This window comes from Aotus nancymaae, unplaced genomic scaffold, assembly GCF_030222135.1.
Source record: "Aotus nancymaae isolate 86718 unplaced genomic scaffold, 86718_ANA_hifiasm-v0.15.2.pri h1tg000006l, whole genome shotgun sequence".
Lineage (NCBI taxonomy): Eukaryota > Metazoa > Chordata > Mammalia > Primates > Aotidae > Aotus > Aotus nancymaae.
In genome coordinates this window covers 72,470,849-72,497,843 of record NW_026988417.1, presented here as the reverse complement: position 1 = coordinate 72,497,843, position 26,995 = coordinate 72,470,849, and the positions used below count along the sequence as shown (strand labels likewise).

The 26,995-nt window shown below is 34.2% G+C and overlaps 1 long non-coding RNA gene across 1 annotated transcript in view; it reads right to left on the bottom strand.

Moving 5' to 3' along the window:
• Window positions 1–26,995, bottom strand: part of LOC105713283 (uncharacterized) — a 68,964-nt gene that overhangs the window by 26,663 nt on the left and 15,306 nt on the right. Inside the window, exon 2 of the long non-coding RNA XR_001106524.2 lies at window positions 22,243–22,357. This is a non-coding gene — a long non-coding RNA (uncharacterized LOC105713283). The remainder of the gene's footprint in view (window positions 1–22,242; window positions 22,358–26,995) is intronic.

The following is a 26,995-nucleotide window of genomic DNA, read 5'->3' as shown; positions in this document are numbered from 1 at the left end:
TTAGGAACCCAAATATTGACAAAACTCTATTTCTCTTCACAGGACTAACTCTATTGCTGGCCTTGATTCCTCAAGATGGCGGAAATTAGGACAGCTGACAACTCCTGAACTTAAATCCTCATGGATTCATCAACCAAAAAGATCTTTCTTTGGAGGTCAAATTTGAAAAATTTGGAGAAGGACTTCAGTTGGCTCCACTTGAGTCATGTGGCTATCTCAGATGGACCACTGTAAGGGTTTAGGACACTATGATTGACTCAGATTTAGGTAAGTGGTGACTTCCTAACCAAGTATTCTGATGACAAAGGCCAAGTTACATAAGAAGAAAGTGAGTGCTTTTAGAATATAAATTAAAACCAGAAGCAAAGAGATTTTTTATAACAAGAAGAAAATAGCATAAACAAGGCTACTGAATCATTTAAAACTAAAAATCCATTCTTATTTGTTTATCCAATAGTGAACATTAAAGAAAAATATTTTAAATTCTTGAAGCCTATGTCTAGCTAAGACAACAAATTCATAAAGCATTTATTTTCAGCTGTAAACTTCTTATTTACTAAGAATGTGAACATTTTACACCACCAGAAGGTGATCCAGCTTTTTTATTCATGTTATGAAGAAGAAAACAGTTGTTCCTATAATCATAAAATTGCTCAGTTCAAATAGATAGATGAACCCACTGGGACATCACCAAGTCCCTTCCTACGTGCATACTGTAACGTTGTTACACTGTTGGATTCCTCTTCATAAGTTGGGTTACATTAACTGCAGATGGTACATCTGACTTTAGAGCAGGTGTTGTAGCAGGCCTGGCCCACAGCATCCTGATGCTTATCACCTGGACAGTTTCCAGCCACAGATTGGTCTTTGAGTTGTTGAGGAGATTGTCAGAGAGATTGATAGTGTGAGCCATATTGGAATTACCCATGATAAATGACACGATTTCCTCCACTCTTCTCAAAAAGCGAGCTGTGAATCACAAGACTGTTCAAATAAACTTGATGAGTACCTCTTTCCATGTGGAAATTGCCTAAAAACACATTTACATCCAGACTTGGGTCACCTGCACAAATCAGAGCTTTATCAACACATCTCTAGAATAACTATTAGAAGAAGAAAAAGATGACAGATTATATGGGAGAGATTTTTATGTGGCAGATCTGGAGGTAATATTTACCATTTCTACCACATTCATTGCCTAAAACTGGATTACATATTCCAAATTTAACTGCAAGGGAACAGAAATGTGGTTGAGCTGTTTAACCAGGAAGAAGAAAAGGGAAATGGATATTGGTGATTATTAGTAATCTTTGCTACACAGGCACTGCAGCAATGCAAATGGGAAAACAGCAAGTTGATTGAAAATTGAAATTTACTGGAATGAAGTCAGTGGTTTTTCATCTACAAGGAATTCTCATATTTATTTCGTCTACTACTGGATAAAATTCTTAGAATGGGTAAAATTATTTCTCAAGCCAAAAAAGTAAAGTATGTGAAAAATCTCTAAAATTTCAATATTGTCAGCTCAGCTATCATAGAGAATGGTAGGTAATTTACCAACTTAAAACATTCTTAAAACAGAAGGTAACTAAAATTCAGTTAATAGACTTATCAAGAGAGAAAACGTGCATTATAAAATTCTCATTTAGCCAGGCACAGTGGCTCACACTTATAATCCTAGCACTTTGGGAGTCCGAAGCTGGGAGATAACTTGAGGTCAGGAATTTGAGACCAGTCTGGCTAATATGGTGAAGCTCCATCTCTACTAAAATATAGAAAAACTTTAGCCAGGTGCTGCGTCCCGGACCTGTAATCCCAGCTACTGGGGAGGCTGAGGCGTGAGAATCACTTTAGCCTGAGAGATGGAGGTTGCAGTGAACAACAACAACAAAAAAAACTCAATTAATTCAAGAAGAGAAACCAGTAACACAATTTTTTATTTTATAATCACTAAACTATGTATAAATTACAAATACATTATAAATGAATCCACAATTAAGAAAAAATATCTGTATGTTTTACTTCTGTTCTCTTTATTGACCCCTACCCCAACCCTCTGAAATTAGGAGCAAAAGTGATTTACTTATGGCTAAGAGTATGGTGAGGAGCTGGGAGAATAGTTTACTTCTGAAATGTCAGAGGAGACTTAGATCATGATTCCTGGGGCCTTGGTAATTACATGGCAGTGATGTTCATCCTAGCCCAGACTTTATCCATCATGGTCTTCCTGGACTCAGAAGCTAAATGGCTCCACTCATCATCCCCATATCAAACCTTGTAGTGATGTACTTTTCCTGGCCTGATAGGTAATTTACCAACTTTCATTCATTCATTCATGGTAAGTTGTGGAGTTATTTTTTAATCAATTTTAGGAAAAAGAGAGAAAGAGGGAAAAAGAGACAGAGATACCAAAGACAGATATAATTTAAGAAGCGTATACACGCATACATTACAGACAGATTTATCATGCAAATTCAATCCAAATATAACAAAACATAATAGAGTATTAGGTCATATCTACCAAGTGCTCATTTTTCACTAAGGATTATTCTAAATGCTTTAGAATAGCAGTCCCCAACCTTTTTGGCACCAGGGACTGGTTTTGTGGAAAACAATTTTTCCAGGACCAGGTGGTGGGGGATGGTTTTGGAATGATTCAAACACATTACATTTATATTGCACTTTATTTCTATTATTATTACATTGTAATACACAATGAAATAATTATACAACTCACCATAATATAGAATAAGTGGGAGTCCTGAGTTTGTTTCCTGCAACTAAATGGTCCCATTTGCAGATGATGGCAGATAGTGACTGATGATCAGGCATTAGATTCTCATAAGGAGCATGCAACCTAGTTCCCTCGCATGTGAAGTTCACAGTAGGGTTTGCCCTCCTACAAGAATCTAATGTCACTGCTGATCTGACAGAAGGCGGAGCTCAGGTAGTAATACCAGGGATGGGAAGCGGCTGTAAATACAGATGAAGCTTTGCTTGCTCTCCCTCCACTCACCTCCTGCTGTGCAGCCTGGTTTTTAACAGGCCATGGACTGGTACTGGTCTGCGGCCTGGGTGCTGGTAATCCCTACTTTAAAATGTCTAACGTATGTCTAACGTTCACTTGGTATCACTATTACTTCCTTCCAAGGCCTTCCCTAAATGGCAGAAGTGAAGCTGGGAAACTTGTTTCCCAGAATCCTCCTTTCTGTAAGATTCCTGGTTAGAGTTCGCAAATTATAGGAAACTGCAAGCAACTAGGAAGGTGTAAGTGAAGGAGCTCTTAGTCTCCAAAGGCAGTTCTACCCAGACTCATAGACTTCCTGATGAATCCTTGACAGCCACCTACCTTGCTTCTACAGACAGAAAAACTGATAAAATATTCTCAAAGGTTCTGGAGAATTGCAGCAACTTCCTTTAGAAGTTTTATGAGAACCAGACTTTTTGTTGCTTTAGTTTGAGATCTTCAATGATTGCTTCCCTGACATTGGAGGCATCTTCTTGGACTTACAGTGATGGTTTGAGTGTCAGCAATCATGAAAGTCTCTATTTTGATATCAAACACTTATCACCCAGAAAATATGTGATGACTTCTGTTTTATTGGCCACACTATGATACAAGTAATCAAAATCATTTTGTAAGATAGACATACCAGCACATCACCTACATTTTTTCATACTAAACAAAAGCTTAGAAATGTAAATATCTTGTTAAAGGTTACACAGCCAAAATTCAAATTCAGTATGCTAACTCCAGAAATTATCCTTTTCCTTATAATGTTCTACTCTCAGTCAAGTCAGCACCGATGAGAGACAGAAATAATTTTATAATAAAACAATAACTCAACAATCTTAAACATGTACCTTCCTAATCAGCCACCATTCCTCTTTTTTTCCAAAAAAAAAAAAAAACTTTCTAGAACTTCTTTCCTACATTATCAATATTAATGGTCTGCATTAGCTTACTTATCATGTCTATCAAATTTATTGGTAAATATTGAACTTTCTAGACTGCTAGATTTGCTCATAATCATCTTAGACTGTTGGATGCTCAGGTGTTACAGTTTCTGCTTAGTTGGTAGTTACAACTTTGCACACAAAAAAGAATCTTCTTTCAATAATTGTTTCTCACAGGAAATTGCAACAAGCAATTAAGCATGGTAGAATTGAAATCTAACTTGAAAGATTTTGTGAGAAGAAATGTCTCAAAATTTAAAAAAAAATTTTAAAAATGGAATAATTTTATCATGCAAAGTAATCAGGACAAAAAACAGGCTTCCCAACTTAGAAGAGGTATTAATAATTTGGGGTCACTTTAAATTACCATTCCTTTAGAACATTTATCTTCACTTTTCCATTTCCTTGAAGAATGAAAACCTGAATTGTATGCAAGAAAACATATTCATTACAAGACATTGATCATGTGTTTGTGGATATAATTTATTATGGCAAGATTGTGTCCCAGTTCTTCTAGAAGAAAAAGACACAGACTTGAAAAACTTTTCTCTCTGAGTCCCATAATTTCAACATGTAAACAAAGTTATAATTTTAAAATTTAAATAAGTTACTCCTTAAATATTGCGAATAGGAGCTTCTAGGATGCTTATGACTACAATTACAGATAGGATAAAAATCCTTCTTTCCGGATGAGATCATCAGTTATTCTAATTTATTTTCTTGTGCTTTGTGATTTTTGCTTGAACTCTCATGGCAGACTTTCATTATTCTCCTCATTTTAAAAAATGAGGACATTGAAACCCATACAAGTTTGCTCAGAATGACTGGGAATCCAGGGTAGAAGTATACCCAATTCCATTTATCTCACTAAATCCTCATCAATAAAGCCATAGGGATACTGAACTAATGGAAAATAGCCATACGCAAGGGGAATACAGAGAAAATAGCTGCCATACTACTTGAACCAAAAAATAGAATATTTATTCATCAGTTTGTCTCTCATTTGTCACATGTAATCATTTATTCACTTTTCAGCTCTTTCAAAAATAAATTTGAAGTAGCTTGTGCCGACATCACTCCATTAAAGAAGTCCTGGATGAGTTGATGTTAGTACCATCCCACATTTATTAGATTTTCCTAAAATTGATTTTGACGGCAAATGTATTAAAGCATTTGAAATGTGAATCTAAAATTCCAAATGTTAGTATTTAGATGTTAAATTTGAACTAATCCTCCTATTTCCTTGATTTGATAAAGGGATGAGGCTAATTCATATTGTACCTTTGGGAGAACAAGAAAAAGACTTCCTTTCTGGAAGGAGGCAGTCATGTGGTTGCAAGGCTGGGCAGGCAGTCAAAGTCATGGTGAGTGTCAAGAAAAATGTGCCCCTTCTTCCTAGTGGATACAGTCCCATATCAGGTGTTTGGCTTGGCAAGCAGACTGAGCTGCCTTGTAGCTCCCACTCACCACCTAGGCTGGGTGCTTCAGTGTAAGGTATTAATATAACCAGCACAGATACAGGTAATAACTCTATATAAGCATCCTTCTTAGCCTTCAGATCTCTGATTCTGCATTACAAAATATCTTGTGTGCTTTTTTAAGGATGTAATAGATTATTAACTTTTATTCTTGTTTTATCAACTATGTACTATTTTAAATTTTATATTATTATATTTAATATTTTAAATTTTATATTATCTTGTAATTTAGAGGACAATTTCATTGCAAATGTGCCCTTTTCTGAGCTTTTTGATACTCATTGGGAATAGTATTTTTTTGTTCACTTCTTGCTCCCTCTCTCTACCTGATTTTCTTAGATAATTATCCCAAGTTGTACCTACTTTCCATTGACTCTCAAACCCAATCTCTTCCCTCCTTGTCATTCACAGCCTCTCATTTTTCTTAAGTGAAACAATAGTACAATCATAAATGAATTTTAATTTTCTTCTCTTCTAATTCAGAATATCTCTATATTAGTATGCTAAGCACTCCTTTTCTGTATTAGAATTTTTGAAGTTTACTTTTGAAAACTGAGCCACCATGCTTATTATTTGTTTTGTTTTGTTCCACCATGTTTATTATTTGCATACAAATGTATTCAGTGCTCATGTGTGCCAGGTCCTGTGCTACCGGCTGGGGAAACATTGGTGAAAGATTTTCATGTGTTCCTTCATAAATACACAATCAGAAGGGGAAGTAAACAAAAACTAGGCAATTGATGATCATATAGTGTAAAAATTTCCTCTGACAGAGAAATAGGGTATTGTATAAGGACAAATCAGAGACATCCACACCAGATTTGGACTCAAAAGTTTTTTTTTGTTTGTTTGCTTTTTGTTTTTTTGAGACAGGGTCTCACTCTGTCCCCCAGCAGGCTGAAGTGCAGTGGGACAACCATAACTCACTGCAGCCTCAACCTCCCTGGCTCAAGAAATTCTTCTACCTCATTCTCTCAAGGAGAAGCTCCTTAGAGAAAGGATTGATTCCTCAAGAAGATGAGATGGTCAGGCAGAGATAAGGGGGTAGGGATAGTTTGCTCATTCCTGGAAGAGGGAGGACTGAGTTTAAAGGCCTGGAGATAAGAGACATTGTGACCAGCCTTGAATGTAATTCAACAACAGAAGAGAGCCCACGTTCATGGTGCTAAAGGGAATTCTGTATAATTGGAGCATGGAACACCACTGAAGATCAGTAATAGAAGAAAAAGCAGAAGTAAACAGGGATAGATAACTCAGGGTTTTGCAAGCCATGTATTTTATTTTTTTTTACTGATAACTTGATTTCAGTATTACAAATCTTTTTACTTTTTTTAGTAAATACTTTTCAAGCATCTATTATGTATTAGATTCTATTCTGTGCTAGACATTTAAGATACATCTACAATATATATACTAGACTTGCAAGATATATTAGTGAACAATAGAACAAAAGAATCTCTGCTGTTTTGAAGCTTACATTTAACAAAGAAGATACAATATACCTAAGAAAGTATATAATATGATAGAAGTATGAAGAAAAAGAAAAATAATAGAGAGGGTTGAGAGAGGCAGGAAGTTGTGTTTGAGATGCACAGCTGTAGATTAGCTTCATTGAGTATCTCTTCCCTATCTTTCTGTGCTCTCTAATCGAGAGCATCACTATCCATCCTAATACCCATGTTAAAGCTCACTGATTGCTAAAGGCTTGGGATTCTGCTTCTCCTTTTGTATTCTAATTGCCATTGTACCACAGCATCCTCAGCTACCCATCTGTTGATCTCCATTCTTGATCAGACTCTTCATTCCAAATGACAAGTAGTCATGCCACTCCTTTATTCAAAAACCTTTCTCCCCTTATAATGTCTACAGATAAGGGTCCTGACACCAGGCATGGCATTTAAAAATCACCCAAAGTCTGACCACTGACTAGCTGTGGAGCTGTTTTCTAAACTTTTCTCCTGTAGTTCACCAAGCTAATAGTGCATTAAAGCATGGACTTTTCCTTCTTTTGGATAATATCTTGCCTATAATGTTTTGACTTTTATGACTCCCTTTCTCTCCTCATCTCGGTATTTTTTGTAGTCAAAATCTCCTTTATCTCTAAAGCCGGGCCACATTTGCTTTCATTGATGAAGAGTTTCCTATTTCTTCCCACTCATTCTAAATAAGTGTTATATTTTCTGTTATCCCATGGAATTATGTCTTTTCCCTACGGCATCCAAATCTTGTACTTTCATTCTGAATAATTCAGTCTGTAATTGTTACAGACAGAAGACAGTGCAGTCATTATTAGATAGTAAGCACCCTGAGGACAGGGACCTTCCTGTTGTTTCTCCTCTGGTTTTCCTGCTGTAATTGTGGCTCAATGTTTTCTGTAGAGTAGGGGTTCCATAAGTGTTGGATTTAAATTCATTTTCTTAAACTCTGGTTTAGGCAATATTTTATTTTGGAGGTCAATGTATTAGCAATCTCATTCATAGAATTAACATGATGGATAAGAACATTTTTAACAAGCATCTTTTAATAATTATAAATGCCAGATTTCATCAGAAGCCTAGAGCAAGTATTATCACTGTGAGACAAACTAAATGCTACATGTGTCAATATTTACACAAGCAGATTACAACAGTGTGGTCTCATCAGTTCAGCTATTGTGTCTTGTGAGCTTAACTAAATTTCAAACTCCATAAGGAACTGCATTTTCCCCTGAAGTTATTAAAGGGTAGATTTCTTTTAATTAAACTCATTTGCATGACTAAATTAGATTTAATTACTCTCATTCATTTCACTAATACCTTTCTTTGATTGGAGAAGGAGAACTTTTATAATTGATTAAAATAGTATGCTCTGGCCTTCTTCATTGATTCTAGAGAATAGTTCTAATTTATGCTTTTAAATGACTAGGGAAACATGATTTATTTTTTTAGATCTAGTGCTACTGCCAACACTCCTCATGAACCTGGGATGAGCACATAACCACTCTGCTCCTCAGCTTCTCCCTCTGATAAACACTGTACTGATACTTCTTTTGGCCTATTGTGCAAAGGCAAATAATGTTTTCAATGTGGAAGTGTCTGAAACATTCATATAGATCACAAAACATGAATATTATTGAAATTATTAATGTCAGAAATTAAAGCTTTTGCTTTAAATGTTTTCTAAAAATGAAGTTCTTCTTTACCTTTTGGGTGGTAGTCATTGTCTTCATAAGTTTAGATTATCAAAGTTTACTATTGTAGTCATTCATTCACTCATGCCTGCATGCATTTATTCAGTATAAATTTATTTTCACAGAATAGTCCAGACGGCGACTGTCATTGGATGGAATTAGATAAACTCTTAACAAGTCTAACAAAACATATTCTTAGCTCAGGAGTTCATTCTTGAGAGGGAGGTTAATATATAAAGAAATACATTTTGATAAATGGAATAATAAAATTGCGTACAAGATTCATGGTTGAAAAGGGGAAGTTTTTAACTCAGCTTGTAGGTACCTAAAATAGATCTTGTGAGATAAATGCATTTAAAAAGATAAGAGAGGAAGGTTATTCTAGGACAAAGGAATTCTGTGTTCAAAGGCACTCAAGCAAGAATAGAATGACATATTTGGAAAATTCTAGATTAGTTTGGTTTAAGTTTTGTCTTAGAGAGTGAAGTGACAGGGAAGGAGTTTGGAGAATAACTCATCCTGGGGATGATTTGGCTCAAAGCAGGTAAGTAAAATGATAATATTTAAGTATTAGAATGACAATGAAGTAGCAATATGGCAAGTACATTCGAGAGAGATAAGTCCAGTTAGGAGATTCTTCAGTTTAAAGATAACACATACCTGCAATAATGTAGTAACAATAAATTCCGAGAGGAAAAAACAAATGTAACGTATTTCATTGGTATTTATTTAGTAGATAGAATTCACAGGCAGAGGTTTAAGATATCTTCTATGTTTCTGCTTTGGATGATATTTTAAGTAGTTGTAGCATTACCAAAAGCTTAAGAACATAAATATATTTGGGGTGTGACTAGAAGAAATCTTAATTCAAGTTTTGGGGATGTAATTTTGAAATGAAGACAATACATTTGTCTGTATCCTAGGATAGGGGCATAGAAAAACATTCTACATTTGAGAGTTGTAACCGAGGTTTTCATGTTTTGTTTTGTTTTAAATCTACTCTTTACTTTCTTTTGTGAAACCCCCCTTTCCTGAGTTACTGATTCTGGTTTGACCATTAAAAGGGCCATGCCTCACCCTCTGACAGCGGAGGGCGCTTGATCCAAATCAGGCCAATCAGACAGCAAACATAGATACTGATAAGGATGCTGGAAGAGAGGTGGTCATGTGTTTTTTTCAGTGGGATGACTAGCTGTAAGAATAAGTAAGTCCAGAGTAACTGATGGTGTCTTTGTCTCCATATAGGTAAACTTTGCAGATGAAGACAATACAGAAGTTAAAAAGCTAACAAAAGAAACTGTTCTGCTGATATGTTTGCACTACTGGATCCAACCAAGACTTTAGTTAACTTTCTCTTTAACGTTTTAGATATGTGAGCTAATAAATTTTGAGTTTCTTGCCTTATGCATGTTTCTATTTCTGTTACTTGTAACCGAAAGCATCTTAACTAATTCAGGGGTTTTCAGCAAGTGAGTTGTAACTCACATTGGGAGAATGAGTGTCATAGCTCTGGTCAGGGTGTGGTAAGTGAGGAGAGAAAAAGATTAAGGTGATATAATCAGGGGAAATATGAAAATTAAAAGATAGATGGAGGGAAAGAATCCCAAAAAGAAAGAAAGATCATTTAAGAAGCCTAGCAAAGGGTGGTATGATGGAAGCCAAAGAAGTAAAGAAAACATGAAGAATAATGGAATGTCATAGGGAAGAGGTGAGATCATATTAAATAGGACAAGATATATCAAAATGTGTGTCTAATTTATCATTCTGAAGATCAGAAATGACTTTGCTAAGAACCATTTAGTAGAGTAGTTGGTGCAAGACAGCTGGAATATGTGTGAGAAAGTAAAGTCGGTGAACTGATTTTGTCTCTCAAGATTATCTGTAAAAGGGCAGTGGGAGATTGGGCTTTGTCTTCAGTGGAATGGATAGTCTTTCGAAAGGCTAGCAAGAACTTTTTTTTTCCTAAGTTGGGAAAAGCGGCACTGTATATGTATGTGCTGACAAAAAGCACCATTTTTCTTCTGTTCTTTCTTGTTTAAATACAGTACTTTTTACATGGCTTTTACAAGAAAACTTGTGGTGATTATCAACATAAAATTACAAGAATAGTGACAATTATAAATCAGAGAGGCTTGTTCATTTCTTTCATTCACTTATGTAAGTCCTAGAGGCTTTCCATATTCTCATGCTTCAGTTTTTCAAGTAGAAAATCTTGTTTTTCACCAAAAAAATGCATACTGAGACATAGGAAATCATAATATATGCCCTACAACCATATCATAACACATACAGGAGCTAATAACTGGCTCCTGCAAATATTTTCAAAGCAATGCTCTTTATTTCAAAAACTGTGCTTTATTACTGAGCAGAACTGTTTTACTAATAGAAGATTGTCATTATCCATTTTAAGATACCTGTGTTTGCTGAATTTGATACAATTTGATTTATCTCAATAAACTAAGCTCAAAGCTTTGTATTAGTTGGTGGCTTTTCTACTCATTAAATGTCACCTTTTTAATGCATCTAATTACAATGTATAAGTAACATTTATCAAACCACCTAGGATATGAATCGATTGTCAGTTTCATGTTTTTTAAAAGATAATAACAGTAAATAGAGAAAATAAACATTTAAAAATAAAACACAATATTGCTTCTTAAGTAAGGCATCACAATTTTAGTAAGTGGCCTATTTACTCATTAAAAAGAGAAAATCTCCAAACATTTCAGTAAACAATAATGTACTAATAGTCTTGTCTGTCTCTTCCAGCCTATAAACAAAATCTAGGGTAGGATTAGCCTAAATAACTCAACATAATAGATTGATTTTTGGAGAGTTAAAAAATCTATCTGCATTCTGGATGTAGACACCTGATTCCTAATCAGGAAGCGCCTTGAGGTGAGCACCTTCCCTTTCAAGCCTGCATTTGGATATTTGGCTTGGGTGTACACAGTCATAAAAAGGAATGTGTCATGAAAAGAAATGGAAACAAACAAGCCACAATACCAAAAGGAAGCGAAAAAAAAAAAAAAACACAAACCACACTTTCACAGTCCTCTATTTATACTAGCACATTCTGGGAAAATCACTCAAAAACCTGTTACTAATCATTTAAACCTTAGGCTGTCGACATTTTTCTGCTTTGCTAGCCAAATAGTCATGTGCAGCAGCCAGAGGGTTAAAGAGCCAGATTTCCTGTCCCGTACTGTAGCTTTGTGTGAGCAATATGGAGGACCCCATCATCGCTGCAGAGGCTCCTGTTGAACATGAAGAGGTCTATCCAGGCAAAAATATGTGCAGCCTTCTGGGCCAGATTTGCTCCGGAAGGGCTTCTGAGTTGGCTGTGCAGTGAACTAAGCTGTCCAGACCTGCTGTTCTGCAAAGGCCAAGATTCTCCCTTTGTGCATCTAGTTCTTCAGTCACCAGACCATACAAAGCCTACTTTCCCTGGGTCCAGACACCCTACACAATCATAAAAAGGTCTTAGCTTTGTTTCAGGAAATACAATACACAATTTATTATAAATTAGATTAATTAGGTTTTGGTAGACTGAAGAGAAACATTTCAATTTTCACATTGAGATAAAATAAGTGAAACCGAACATATAATTAGATAGTTCTGGGATTTAGACTGTGAAAGGCAACAATATTTTCTATTACTTGATTAAAAAAAATACCTACAGTCTGTCAATTACACAACAGCTTTATCTCCAGTGGCCTAGACACAGTGCTTTATTTGTATTATTTTAATGGAAGATTTATGATATGCTGATAATAAGTACTGTATTAAATGTCTTTAATACATTCATTGGGAGAATTCATAGTCAAGGGAATGGGAAATTAATGTTCTCAAGACCCCAGTCACATATCATAATTGTGCTTTGTGACTTCAAGTGAGAATTCTTGATTTTAATTTCTCCAGACTCTGTTCATTTGACTTACTCTCAGCCATGCTTAATAAATAAAATAAGGACAAAAATACTTAAAGCTGGCCATACTTTGTGGACAATTATTAGTGTTTCTCACTTCATAAAAAATCAAAGTTCAAATTCAGTTTGACAAGAAGCCCGCCCACACTACCTCTCCTTCTATGAAGTTCCTCATTGACAGTCTGAAAATCTAGACTCTTCTGCAATAAGAAACAACAGAAACCTATAAAATCAAGCAAGAAGTCTGGGTCTTACACACAGGCTATGGCCGAGGATTGCTCCATGTGATTCTTTCATTGTGAACAGAAATTTGAAGGTACGCTTTGCAGGTTAAAGAAAAAAAAAAGCAGTTGAAAGTTTGATTTATCTTTGACACCTAAACATCATATCCTGCTTGTTTGGAAATCTGACTAAACGAGATCCACGATACCTGCTGTTGTAATCAAAGCTTAGTGATCTAGAGGAGGCAAAGTTTGACTCAGGATTAATATAAGCCACCTTGGGTCCTTGGAGTCAGACTCAAACACTTAGATTCCATCATGCCCTTAATTATCAAACGTGTTTCCTGTGAAGAAAGGAGTACTGTTTAAAATGTTTGATAATCTGACAAGGCCATAAGGCTTAATGGAATCGATGATTACACACAGATGGACGATTAACTCTCGAGGTTTAACGTTAAAAAAAAAAAAAAAGGAACTGTGCTGGATTGCTACTTAATGGAATTACACTGCCCATATGGAAAAGAACTATACCCTAAATATACCCAGAATGATGGAACAGGTGGCAGAATCTGGGCAAGACTGCTTGGAATGCACAAAAGCATTCTGAACTTGTAACTGCCAGAAAAGATTCCTGGAGAAAAAAAAAAAATAAGAGGGGAATCTTTGAAAGTGTGTTAACTCTTCTACATTTTGGAAATATGAGTTGCAAAAATAATTAGAAAACTGAAACCCAAAGTACATTTTGTGTAGTAGGTCTTTTTTTCTGTACTACCTTCTGGAAATCTGCACATTATGTCTATTTGTGACTGAGGTAATGTTACAAGGCATGGATTAGTATTTAGCTCCAGCATAAACTCAGCAAGGGCAGAGACCATGTCTTTCTTAGTATAGCTTTATCCTTCAAAAAATATAATTGAGGAAAGAAAATTAAAACTATTAGCAAAAATAGTTTTAAATGAAGATTGGCCATCATTTCTGAATTTCATATTCTTTACTAACATTTTACATCCCCCCTGCCATGAATAAAAAAGAGCTGCATATGAGAAAATAGTGGCAGGATATGAACACCAGTAAGCATTTACATATAAATAAGCAAATGATAAGGTAATATAATTCCAATTAAGAAACTACTGCTGATAGAAGGTAATTTATTTGTGACGTTTTGCTACAACTTGGCAGGGCTTTTATTTTAAATATTAATAACCTTTTAGATCACGCAGACTCTATCTTTCATGGACATGGAGGGGCATGAGAATAGAATCTGGAAGGCCTTAGTAATAATAAACTAAGCAGGGAAGTGGCCCTGAGCACTTACTATGTGCAAGAATTTATTTATTTATATGCATTATTTTATTTAATTCTTAATATGGTCCTTTGTGTTCTTTCCCTATTTTACCAATGAAGAATCTGACATTAAGTAGCTTCCTAAGGTCACAGAGCTAGTAGTTGATCAAGTTGGTACTAAAGTAAAAAACAGGTATTTTCGGAGTCCTTTCACATAGAACCATTTTTGTCAGTACCTATTTCGCATGATCTCTCCTTGTTTCTGTGTCACTTCTCTAGTTTTGCACATGCCTGAACATTCTTGGACTCTTTCTTGTGCCTGATGCCTTCCATAAGCATTATGGATCCACACTGTTTGCCAGGTTTCTGTTATTAAGATATTTAGAAAAGTTGTAAGGATAGATGAGACAAGAGATCCCTACCCACAACAAAATAGTTAACTAAAAAAAAAACTACTAAATGATAAAATGAGTGTGAAGAAGCTTTACAACATTTGGTTTCTCTTCCATAAAGTACTAAGTTCTTTTTTTTTTTTAATTAAATGTTAAATTCTTAAAAAGAATTTTTTTGGTATCTCTGCTTTATTGATGCCTGTAGCATATGCTTGTTATGCCTACTGGATAATTCAGGAAAACTCTACCCCTGGGTCTACTAATCAATTCTTGCTATGAACTGAATATTTATGTTTCCCCACCAACCCCGAAATTCATATGGTGAGGCCCTAATCCCTATTGTAATGGTATTTGAAGGTCCGGCCTTTGGAAGATAATTAGGTCATGAAGATGGAGCCCTTATCAATGGGATTAGTGCCCTTAGAAGAAGAGACATGAGAGATACAATCTGTCTCTCAAGCATGCGAGCCTACATCAAGAAGGTGGCCATCTGCAAACCAGTAGGAAGCTCCTCACCAGACATCAAATTTGCTGATAACTTGATCTTGGACTGTGCAGACTCCAGAACTGTGAGAAGTGTCTGTTGTGTAATGCACTGACGCTATGGTATATTTGTTATAGCAGCCAAAAGACAAACCATTCTGAAAAGTTGGAAAAGAATTATCTTGGTTAAACCAATCACTACATTTCATTATATAATTTTGGCAAATTAATACTTTCAGATCTCTTTTATGACTGTACCATGAAAGTGGAACATACCTAATTGTTTTCCCTAAAAATAATCTTGACATAATCCCACAGACCAATTGGCTACTAAAATTATAGACACAACTTCTTCTAACTACTTGCTCCTTAGCTTTCCATGTGCTTACAATTTTTTATACATTTTGACATATGTACATTGTCAAAATATATTTTTCAGACTTTTTTTTCCTACCCAGAGAAATTTTATCACTGACAAGATACAAGATAAAATAGAGAACAGACTTCTGGTCCAGTGAGAAGACCTCCTTTTAGTCTTTAATATTTTATTTCCTGCTAATTAGTTGTAAACTTTGTTTTCTTATATGTTCCAGGCTTCCATTTTTCTCTTAAGATACTTATCTTGATTATATCATAGGAATTACAAGACAAATTAAGAATGAAATATGGGAAATGACTTGAAAAAAATAAGTAAAGTAAATGAACTGTTGAAAATTGGAGACAATATGCTTTCCTTCCTTGCCATATACTGCACAGTATAGGTGCTCAATCAGCTTTTATCACAGATAAATGAAAATAGTTCTTATCCAAATAGGTTGTAAAAAGCTTGGGAGCAAGGGGCTTACCTTACAGTGGGGCCACACAAAAAAATGTTGGTTTTAATAGGGGATTATACAAAAAGAATGACTAGAGTAGTATAGAGGTCAATGAAATGCAAATACTTTGGGTAGATAATATATGCACTTTCTTTTGCATTTGCACTATTGGCATAGCATCCTTTATTATTGTGGGATTTTATTTTTTGTAAAGTAAAGAGTATTTTATCCAGGTAATCTAAATTATTTATACTACTATCAAACTTATTTTTTGCTTATTTAGAAATCTTGAATTTCTAGAATTCTAGAATTTTTAAAACATATTGAATATCAATCATAGTCTTATTTTTCAATAATTACTATAATTTCTAGTTCTACATAAGATATTACTTTCATTTCCCAGCAGACAGTTTACTGTTTTGATGATGTGGAGTAAAGGAAATATGTTGGTAGAAACTAGTGTTGAATTATATCTTTATCTTTTTAGCAATTGACAGGTGTACTTTTAATAAGATATATAGAATCACTATTTAATATCCTTAAAACATTTAGCATTTCATCAAATTGGACACACTTTGAAAATTTCTTATTACTGGTTTTTAAATGGTGGGCTTGTTTTATTTATTCACTTTTGATATAATACATTTTTTGCCTGATAGATATTCAGTCTTAAGATCGAAATGAAACATTAAAAACTGATCCTAGCCCAGAGTGACTGTCTTGAGGAAAGTATTATGCTACAATATTTAATGTAAGATTAACTAATAAGGAAAAATCCTAAGGCAGCCTGTGAGATGGAAGTCACCCGAGGACTCTTCTCAAGGGTATATGGGTTGGTAGAAATTCTACAATTGCCCAGATAGAGAAAACGGAAATAATAGTATTCCTTTGAGACTGATAGCAGGCTCTCTATTTAAAAGCACAGTTTTCACACTGAGAATTTCAACACATTTTGCTATGTAGAGCATATTTTTTGTTTCTGTAGATCTAACCATGGTCCTGAAACTGATCCTGGTCACTTACTTCTTGGTTAGTCCAAGTATACGACTGCCCCACTAAAAGCCAAATAGAAGAGAAAGAGTGGTAATTTGTCTATTGAATGGACTTCAAAACTAAGAAAGTAGAGGTGGTTTTCTATTGGTTTTATTAAAATACCATCACAGAAGATGGGAAAGCAGCCTCTGGAGAACACACACACACACACACACACACACACACACACACACACATATACACATGTCAGACAGACATTCAGTCAGACAAGGAACAGAGAGTCAAGTAGAATTAACAGTACATCCAGGTTCCCTATTATCTATAGAACATTATCAGACATGGCTTTTCTTAGCAGAGCAGTGGAAAGAATATCCACAAGATCACAGCTACTCAAAACCCAACATGGCAACTTCTGAATATGTACTGTGGGAAAGTATAGGAGTGGAGAAAAAGGCAAGAGCTTCAAAATGTTGGCTCTTGATGCTTTCGAACCAATTCTCATGGCAATTTACACCATAGCCTACAAGACATGTCTCAGGCATTTCTTGTGCAGAATAAGACTCCCAAGAAACAGTATAATAGCTTCAAACCACACGTTATGAATGCAACTTTTTCTTGATTTTTCTTCCTTGCAAGACATCAAAGGTGGAACAGAGCAGAATAGTCATGACACAGATGAAAAAACCATAATTGTGTCATTGCTTGTTTGTACCATCCTCCACCTCAATGTTTTCTTGCACTGTTTTCTTTCTGCCTTCTCCTCTCTTCAGGCCCTGTTATCCTCCCTACACTCCAACTATACTACTTTAATTTTGCATTCTTAATGTCTTTATGCTTTGGTTCTAAATCTCCTAAAACAGGTCCTGATATTTCATATTTATATGTGTATGTATTTAGTTCCATTTTTTACTTACCCATGTTCACACACACACAAGATACAAAAAAACTGAGAAAAAGGAATATCTCGATTAAATGATGATGAGCAACTTTCCAAAGACAGGACTGTAAATGTCAGATCCAGGGAAGTTGGCATAATAAAGTGTTCCTAATTTTAGTTTCCATTGAAGGTCAGCAGTCTGTGGCTGAAGATTAACATCTCTCTCCAATCAGAAATATCTGAGACATTTTTTATTGTGGTATTCTTAGACCTTTTTCTGTAGATGATTCTAGCACAGCTTTATATTTCATGAAAATCATTCTATGAAACCTCCTATTTCTGAACCCACAGTAGCAGTCTCTTAGATATGACTTCTCTTCACCCAGTAATCTATACATACACAATTCCAGCATTCTTTAATTCAAAATCTGGTTTTTTCATCATTTGGCTCTAGTCAAACTGGTGTTTCACAGTAATCTACCCAAGTTATATGTTCAATACCACTCACTTACAACTGAATGATCTGTTCTATAACCATGAAGGATATCTATTATGCATTGTTACAGAGAAGCAAGAAAAGATCAAGGTACTATGAGCCCTAAGGTCCAATTTTAGGCACATTAAAGGTTTTGGATATATTTAAAATATTCATTATTATTTATTAATTCACTTTCAGAATTGTTTATTATCCCATAGCTTCTGGGAACCAGTTGCATAGAACTCAGCACAAAATTCTTGTACAAATTTACCCTTATTCCTCTACTGAAAATCATTACATGTCCTGTTGACATCCTAAACCAGACATGTCATTTAAGTAGTATGCTACTACAAGAAATAAATTATACAAACTTTTATCTTAATATAATATCACCTATATGTTGCTATGAACCTGGATTTGAAAATACAATAGGATGGTCATTCTAAGGCAAGAACGAGAGGGAAGTAAAAGGTTTTTACAGACACCATCAAAAGCCTAACTCAAGCTTAAATATGGTGACAGAGATGTGTTTATTTTTTAACTGAAAGTTATTCTGGGGTTTATTTTGTCATTTTGCAGGTCTTCTTTTTGTTAATTAAACCATCTATTTGGAGAGTTTTAAATTTTTTTTTCTTTGTCAGCTATTGATTATTAAACTGTAGTCCTCAGCTTGTGACTACAGTAACAGATGTCTCCTAGTTGGAGTGAGATCAGAAGATTCCTTTTGAATGAATGTAAAGAAAATACACCAGTATGATAGAGCCAAGGACATGTACGTCCTAGGCAGTTGAATAGTCTGCTCAGGATACAAAGCAGAGACAGGGTGCTAGTGCACTTAATCACTTTTGTGTCTTGCCTAAAATAATTTAATGACTAACTTAGAAACCAAGGAAACAGTCATAGAAAGTTGACAATTTCATCTATGTAATTTTCTCTTAAGATGTATTTCACTCATGTTAGCAAATAATACTAGGTAAAGCTCTGTTTTTTCACACCCCTTAAAAGTTGTTACTATAAAAGTATTTGTTAGCAAAATTGAAACTGTCATGTCAGATGTGACTTATATTTTCACATAACTCACCTACAATGTGATACTATATTTATATCTGTCTAAACTCAATATCTTTCAATATTTACTTATTGAATTTTACATTTACTTTTATATGCCATAAAACATACTAGAATGTGGCATGTGCCTACTATCTTGAGGATGCTATATAAAGAGATAGATAAATATAGATATAGATGGGAAGATTGATTATAAAAATAAAAGCAGAAATGAATATGAAAAAATTAATGTAATAAGGTGATAATACAGTGTGGATATTTTGAGAGTACAGAGCTTATTTTAAAATGCTTTTTATTTTAATATATTTATCCTGTTATTTAACGACTATTTATTTGTAAGCCTGGCAATACAGTTGTCATAATTCATACATATATAGAAACTTCAAAACAGAAAAGATTCTTAGATTCTGCTCAGTAGTTAGAAATTGTTATTAAATTGAAAGCCAATTCATGTCTTATGAAACAGCTCCATTTTCAGAAACTCACAAAAAATGTCTATCAATTAAATCCCAAAGGAAATCCAATCATTCATTTATTTTGAAAAAAAACTTGCTCAGTTTAAACTTTTATACTATACTTTTTATTCTCTAATTCCAGATTATTTCTATTATTTTCCTTTCTAAATATAGTTTTTTAATTTACTCTCTTCTTGTTTTGGAAATAGTTGTATTTTATTTTTGACAATCTGAAAGATGATTCAGATATTTTACTCTCAAAAAAAAAGGTCAACATTTCTAGATTTCCAGCATGAACTTTTCTAACATTGTTATCTATATCGTTTCAGTGTTAGGAGTTCTCTGACAAAGAATTTAAAAACCAACCAATTATAGGACATAGTGATAAGGGAAAGAGGAGAGAGGCTAATTCTGTCCACCATTTGCAATGAAAGCTCTGTTAAAGCTTCCTGGAAGTTGTTATGCCCAGTTCATCAGGAGTCATATTCTCTGATGCCCTCCTAACTGAAATCCCGACTTCTTTATTACTTTGTGAAGCTCCCACAGCCACATTGGAATGAATTATCTGAAAAACTATTAATAGGTTCATTCTGAATCCACCAAATAATCACATGTCCTGTCACAATTCCATCAGCACTGGACTCATTGAAAATGCAAATCGTAAATTGTTTGCCAGGGAAATACGTGATCTACTTTCAGTGTGTACTGGTGTTCAGTAAGGTACTGCAAAACTAGAAATAGAACATTGATTTTTAAATTGAACATAATATTTTCTTGAACTACCCCTAGATTCAATGCACTGCAAAAAATACAAATATGAGTAAGACAATCCTAACTTTCAGAGGTGAAGACTTCAAACTGATAGCACAGGATGTGTTTTTAAGACATGCATTAAAAATCCTCTATATGTAAAATGGTAGAGAATTTTGGTAAAGGGAGAATGAAGGGCTCATGAGTTCGGGGTAAAAAGGCAATTAAAGAACACTTCAAAACATAGGTGACATTTGGTTTGTCTTCAGGGAAAGACAGTGAGTGGAGAATATTTCAAGCAGCAGAAATCAAATGAGCAATAAAAGTAGAAAAGTGCAAATGCCTAATAAACATTTACTGAATGAAATGGTTCTAGGAACAGTCAAATCTTTTTTCTTTTTTCTTTTTTATTAATTTATTAATTTATTTTGCCTTTTGGCAGTGGTAAGGATTTTCCCAATTTAAACTCTGAATTTTGGGGGTGTTTAGTGTATTTTGTCACTTTTAATAACTTATTTCCACAGATAAAGTGGTTGTTTCCATATCTATCCATCTGCTAATCAAAGATCATTATGGAATTAAGTATAAGGAAAAACAAAAAAAGAAAGGAGACCATGAAGCTGTGTTACAGCTTAAAGTGCATTAAAATATAAAAACAAAAAATAGGAACACACTCCAAATGACTCATTTGCTTTTCAGTATTCCACCACTCAGTGACAATAACTGGCAGTACAAAGATTTCACAGTGTCATCCTGGTGGAACACAGGGTTCTCGTAAGAATACATTTCTATCTCCTTCAACATCACTATTAAAATGACTTATTTGTTTCTGATTAATTAGGACCCGGTTTCTTCCTTCTTGGCATTGCATTTTTCCTCCTGTTCAGTCTATCTGGACAGGCGAGATTTGCGTGGGCATGTACCAGTTTGTGAGATTCTGGATCAGAACTCAGTGGCTTTGCAACAGTGATAAACCTAACTTCTGGTAACTGTGAATTTGTGTTTCAATGTGCCACAAACCGCACGGTAAGATGCCACAAAAAGGAGCAGTAACTAGGTCGAGTTTTTGGCAGTCTCCGTGGAGCTGTGGTTCCAATGCTGGCACGCCAGTGATTAAATCGAGCTAAAAAATATTTTTTCCTTATCTTCCTTATGCAGAACAAAGGAACTCAGATTAACTAATGGGAAGTGCGGAAGAAAAAGGAAATCTTTTTAGAGGAATGTAACTGTCAACTACCTAAAATCCAATTGTTTATGTCCAGTATGAACAGAACTCAAATAAGGGTGCATACTATGGGTATAGCCAGAATGTGTTTGTGTGTGTGTGTGTTATGTCTGTGTGTGTGTGTGTGTGTGTATGTGTGTTGGGGGAGATGTTTCTGTTAGAGTCGGGTAGAGATGAGTTTTCTCCTGCTTTCCCACAATACTGTCATAGCCTATGGTTTGTGGCTGTCAACAAAGTCTTCAGAATAATGCCATTTCCCTAGTACTTTTTCTTATATCATAATTAGGTAAGTGCTTAGAAAAAATAATAATAATAATTAGGTAAGTGCTAAGACATTTGCTATTTTGGAAAAGCAAAGCAATGTGCTAGACTTGGTAGTATAACATTGAACTCCAGGAGAGGCTAAGCCTCCTTCCCGGGAGCATGACAGAAGTTCACTCTAGCACACGCTAATCATTGCTGTTCGTATTTTTCATATTTGCCCTGTGCAAAGGTGTACCCACCTCTCTAGTTCTGAATGTACTCTTTCCAATTAGTTCATAATTCCCAATAATTAAAAAATGAATATGCAAGAAAGCAAAAGACTAAAACAAAACTGGTGAACAAACATTTGGAAAAAAAAATTGAGAAAACTAATTGACGTCCTTTGTAAAATGCCAGAACTATTACCTTTCTGTGTGTTTAGAAAACAAATTATCTTAAAATGTAACACTTCTTTCTCTATTCATCCTAGTGAATCCAGTCGACAGGATTTAGCACTGGGAAGAAACCCAGGTTTGAAATCCTGTAAGAAAGAAAAATATATTTTTAGAATTATGGTAACAGCTGCTAAGAAATGTATTTCTATTTTGTAGTTAGTCTGAGCTCCCTAACATAAATGTGTAGTAGAAAAAAGATAACAGAGATAAGGCAAGTGGAGAGAATTATAGCAAAGTGAACACTATCTTTGGTTGTTGTTGAAGGAAAAATTGAGTACTAAAGATGGCATTTTATCAAAATAAAACTATATATTGTACATCTAAGAGCTAGAATTAGATATCTATCCTCTCCCTCTCTCTCTCTCTTTCTCTTTCCAGTCTTCACCTCCCCTCCTTATATTTCTTATCTATTTTTAAATCTTTTCTTAATGGAATCTTAGGGAGTATTAACTAATAATGTTGATCTCATTAAAAATCACCTTCTAATGTTCCCAAATCTGCTACCAACTGTCAAATACACAATCTATCAAATGTTTACATTAAAAATAACAAAGATGTTCAGATAAAGCTCTAAGACGTCAATTATTTTGCAAATGACTAAAAATTTTATTATAGTTTATTTTCTCACGAAATTGATGTTTCTTAGACTTTATTATTCAAGGATAGGGCAAGTACAAATAGAAATAAAAATGTACTGCAATTTCTTCACATATTGAAGTGGATATAATATTTCATATTTTGTCTTTTCTGTGATTGGTGTGTTTGGGGAGGTGTTTGGGTGATTGAGTTTGTTAAAAATAGTGATATCACATATTTGGGAAATAGTTAATATTATTACTAGCAAACATAATATATATTTGTGTTACTGTTTCTACCTCTTGGGCTTATTTTGTTCTCAGATTTGATGGAAAGAGCCATTTCTCCAAATGAAACAAAATGGGTGCAATTTTTGGGGGCACTTTTCAATCTATTCTCCACTGGGAAGCAGCCTGGAGTTGGCATCAAAATGACATAATGTGCATGTGGTTTGTAACCTAGGGGCTGCTATAGAAATTTAATTTATTGTTTCATAAGTTAACTATATTTATATATTGTTGTTATGGTTAGTATCAATTATTAAATGAATACCTGGAAGGATCATTGTTTTACAGGTTGAAGAAATCTCAAAAATGTTCTTAATAATTATTCCTTCGTCTAGAAGAACACCTTGTAATTAGTCCTTAATTTTGCTTTCCTAGATTTTCTTGGAAATATTCTATGGCTTTTTATTATATTCCATAAACACATATAAAAGCCAGCACACCATATTTTTCTCATTCATATCCTAGAAGATGTAACTTACCCTCATTATTAATGATTACTCCTACTCCCTTCCCCAAGAGCTCAAATTTATGTATGTATTTTCACTCTCTTTCACTGTCTTTCTTGTGCTATGCTGTTCTAACCACTGTAATTTTTACAATGGAAAAATAAGCTGCTAAACAGTATTAGGATCTTTGAAACATTGAGAAATAATGATACATATATCTGCATGCACAAAGTATCTATTTTCAGAAATACATTTTATGAATCAGATAGAAGAAGATGGGAAAATAATATTCATGATGAAAAGTTTGAAAAATGAAAGGTTGGTTGAGAGATCAGGCTTATTTGAAAAGAGTAGGTTTTTTAAGTGGCTAAAATCCATTTAAAATGGCCACTGTTTGACGTTTTTCTTTCTCTCCCTAAATCCCTCCTCTTCACTGTGACTCGTTCCACAGATTTGAAAGGGTAATTCTCAGAGGATTCATAAGGTTTTCACAATTTGTTTAGCACATAGCCCACCTCCAACCCCCATACCACCACCTATTCCAGATATTACAATGTCATTTTTCTCTTCTATTGGCAACCAATAAAAATAATTCATATTAATGTTATTTGTATTTGACCATGATACATGCCCAGGAGCCACTTTAAAAATATTGTAGTAAACATGGTACCCTGGGATAAGTTGATTATAGGGAACCTCTCCACTTTATTGTTAGAACTATGTCTTACTCTTCCATTTACTCACAGCATCTATCACAAGGACTAACATAGCAGGAGATAGTGAAGTATCTGTTGCACCAAATTTTATTTATTTTTTTATTTCTAATTTGAAATACAAATTGAATATTTCAAGTCTAATTTTTCCAATCAGTACTGTTTACTGAATTCCAAAACATTTTCTCCCCAAATTAGTTACATGAGGTAACAGAGATCAAAAAAAAAAAAAAAGAATAAAAGTTGGTCAACTGAAAGCCAATTATGGACATTTGGTTGTTAATCAAAGCATTATCTGTTATGTATTAAATAATTCTATATGTTAGGGTGTTTTATATATTTAATCTCATTGAATCCTCAAAACAAAAGTATAAGGCAGATACAATTATTATTTCTAATTTACAGATGAGGAAATTCAGGCACAAAAAAAGATAAGCTACTTACCCAACAGAGAGTCAGGATTTGAATCAATGAAATCTAAATAGAGAGTGAACAAATTTAAGACTATACTTTCAGGTTTATATGACAAAGTTGATTTCCACAGTAGATAGTAACATATATTTATAATTCCAAATGGGACACAAAGTTTAATTATTTAAACTTTCTTGTTCTATATTGTTCTGACCACCACAAGTTTTAAAAGGGAAAAATAAGCAACTGAATAGTATAAGGACCTGTGGAATATTAAGCAGTAATAATACATCTGCATGCACAAAATATGTATTTTCAGAAATACACCTTATGAATGAGATAGAGAGAAGAGGCTACGAAAATAATATCATGGTGAACAGCTTGAAAACAGAAAGATTGGTTGAGAGATCAGATTTATTTGAAAAGGGTAGATATTTTTAATTGCCACAATTCTCTTCTCCCTGAATTTGAGTCTCCTGCAAAATAACTCTGCTACTTCTTCCATCAAGAAAATTCTATTTCTCCATTTTTTGAACTGAATCTTGTAACTTGATTCGACCAATAGAATGTGGTCAAAAGGATATGCCAGTTCTGAGCCTAGGTTTCAAAGAGTTTTCCATGATTCCACTCTTGCCCTTTGAGCCCCGCAACTACCATATAATCAAACCCTGCCTACCCTGTTGGTTGTTAAGAGAGATGTGGTCCAGTAGCACCATCACTCCACCCAACAACCAGCCAACTCCCAGAAAGAGTCACCTAGATGGCCTGCTAGCTGAACATAAATGTATGGGCAGGTCCAGTCAAGATCAATCAGGCATGGCGCAGATCAACACAAAAGGTCATCTGATCCATAGACTTGTGAAAAGTATTATGTTATTATTATTTTAGGGATCTAAGTTTTGGAGTGATTTGTTACGTAGTAATAGGTAATGATCCAGCATGTATCACAATCACTTAGATATTAGTAGTGCTGCTTTAATGTGAAAAGTGCTTGCTGTTTTCCTGGAATGCCATGACTCAATATCATTCATTTTAATTGTTAAAACTTATTTTTAACAAATCAAAATGAAAAGAAAACTTACTTATCTGAGAAATTTCAGCTTTGCTGTCTATGGCAGTGACATTACCCATAATGATTTGTCATGCAATTTTATTTTCAAAGCAAAAATTAATTACAAACATGAAACAAATCATGGTGTTAAGACATACACTAAAAACAAATTATGATTTCAAAATGCATAATTTACAGCTTGGAAAATTAATTGATTAAACCCAAAGTGCATAAAAATGATTGCAAAAACCGAGGACTGAACAAATCAATGGCAATGTTATCTAACTGAGCAGAGAATAATGTATAATGAGCAAAAATTGCGGCCAAAAAAAAAATCAATAGTCAAAATTAAATCATAAAATCCTGGGTAGAGATAGGTTGAAATCCCAATTTGGGAATATTTATATATTACAGTGATGGGCTCAAGAAATCATATCCCAACTTTCCAATGAAGTCAAAATAGAAACTATAATATTGGCATCAAAATCAGTCATAATTTTTAAAAAAATATATGCAATAGATTTTACATATTAAAGCAGCACTACACACAAGTAAGTAATTTAAATGTGCTCTATCAGTTATCTACTACTTTCTATTCTATTCTTTTCATGTTCTTTTCGCCTGGCTTTTGTGAAGTATGTATGTATAAAATTTATTCAAGATGTTACCTATAGATCAGAAATGATAAGAAAATAAAGCCAATAAGACAGCATGTTTACACCAAATAATATTTTGTTCTAAGCTTTTTAAATTGTTTAATACCCATTTTAAGAATGAGGAAGATTTCAATTTTAATATTTAGAACTAATATTATAGGCATTTCAAACATATATGATGGTCAAAGAGTATGTTTCAAGCAATTGTCTATGTGTTAAAGTTTTTAGGTAGCCAAATTTCCATTTTATGGTATATAAAATGTGTTATGAACATCTTTACAGAGAAGTTCAATACAAATAAAACATTTAATCATCATAGTTTTTAATAACAACCTTCAATTTTGCTTATATTTAATATTGAAAAATTGAAGTAGGGTAAGTTTTCATTCAGTTTATCCCTAAAAGTTTCTATGGGCTCAACTTTTTACCAAAGAATTCAATAATCCATTCTTGGATCCCCTTTGTCAGAGTTTAGCAGCTTTTCAGAGGAATTATATCACTAATTTACCCATACCTTCATTTGGATTCACCCCATAGCACCTGGAAACCAGATCTTATATTCAGGAAAAGTGAGGGAATGGGGA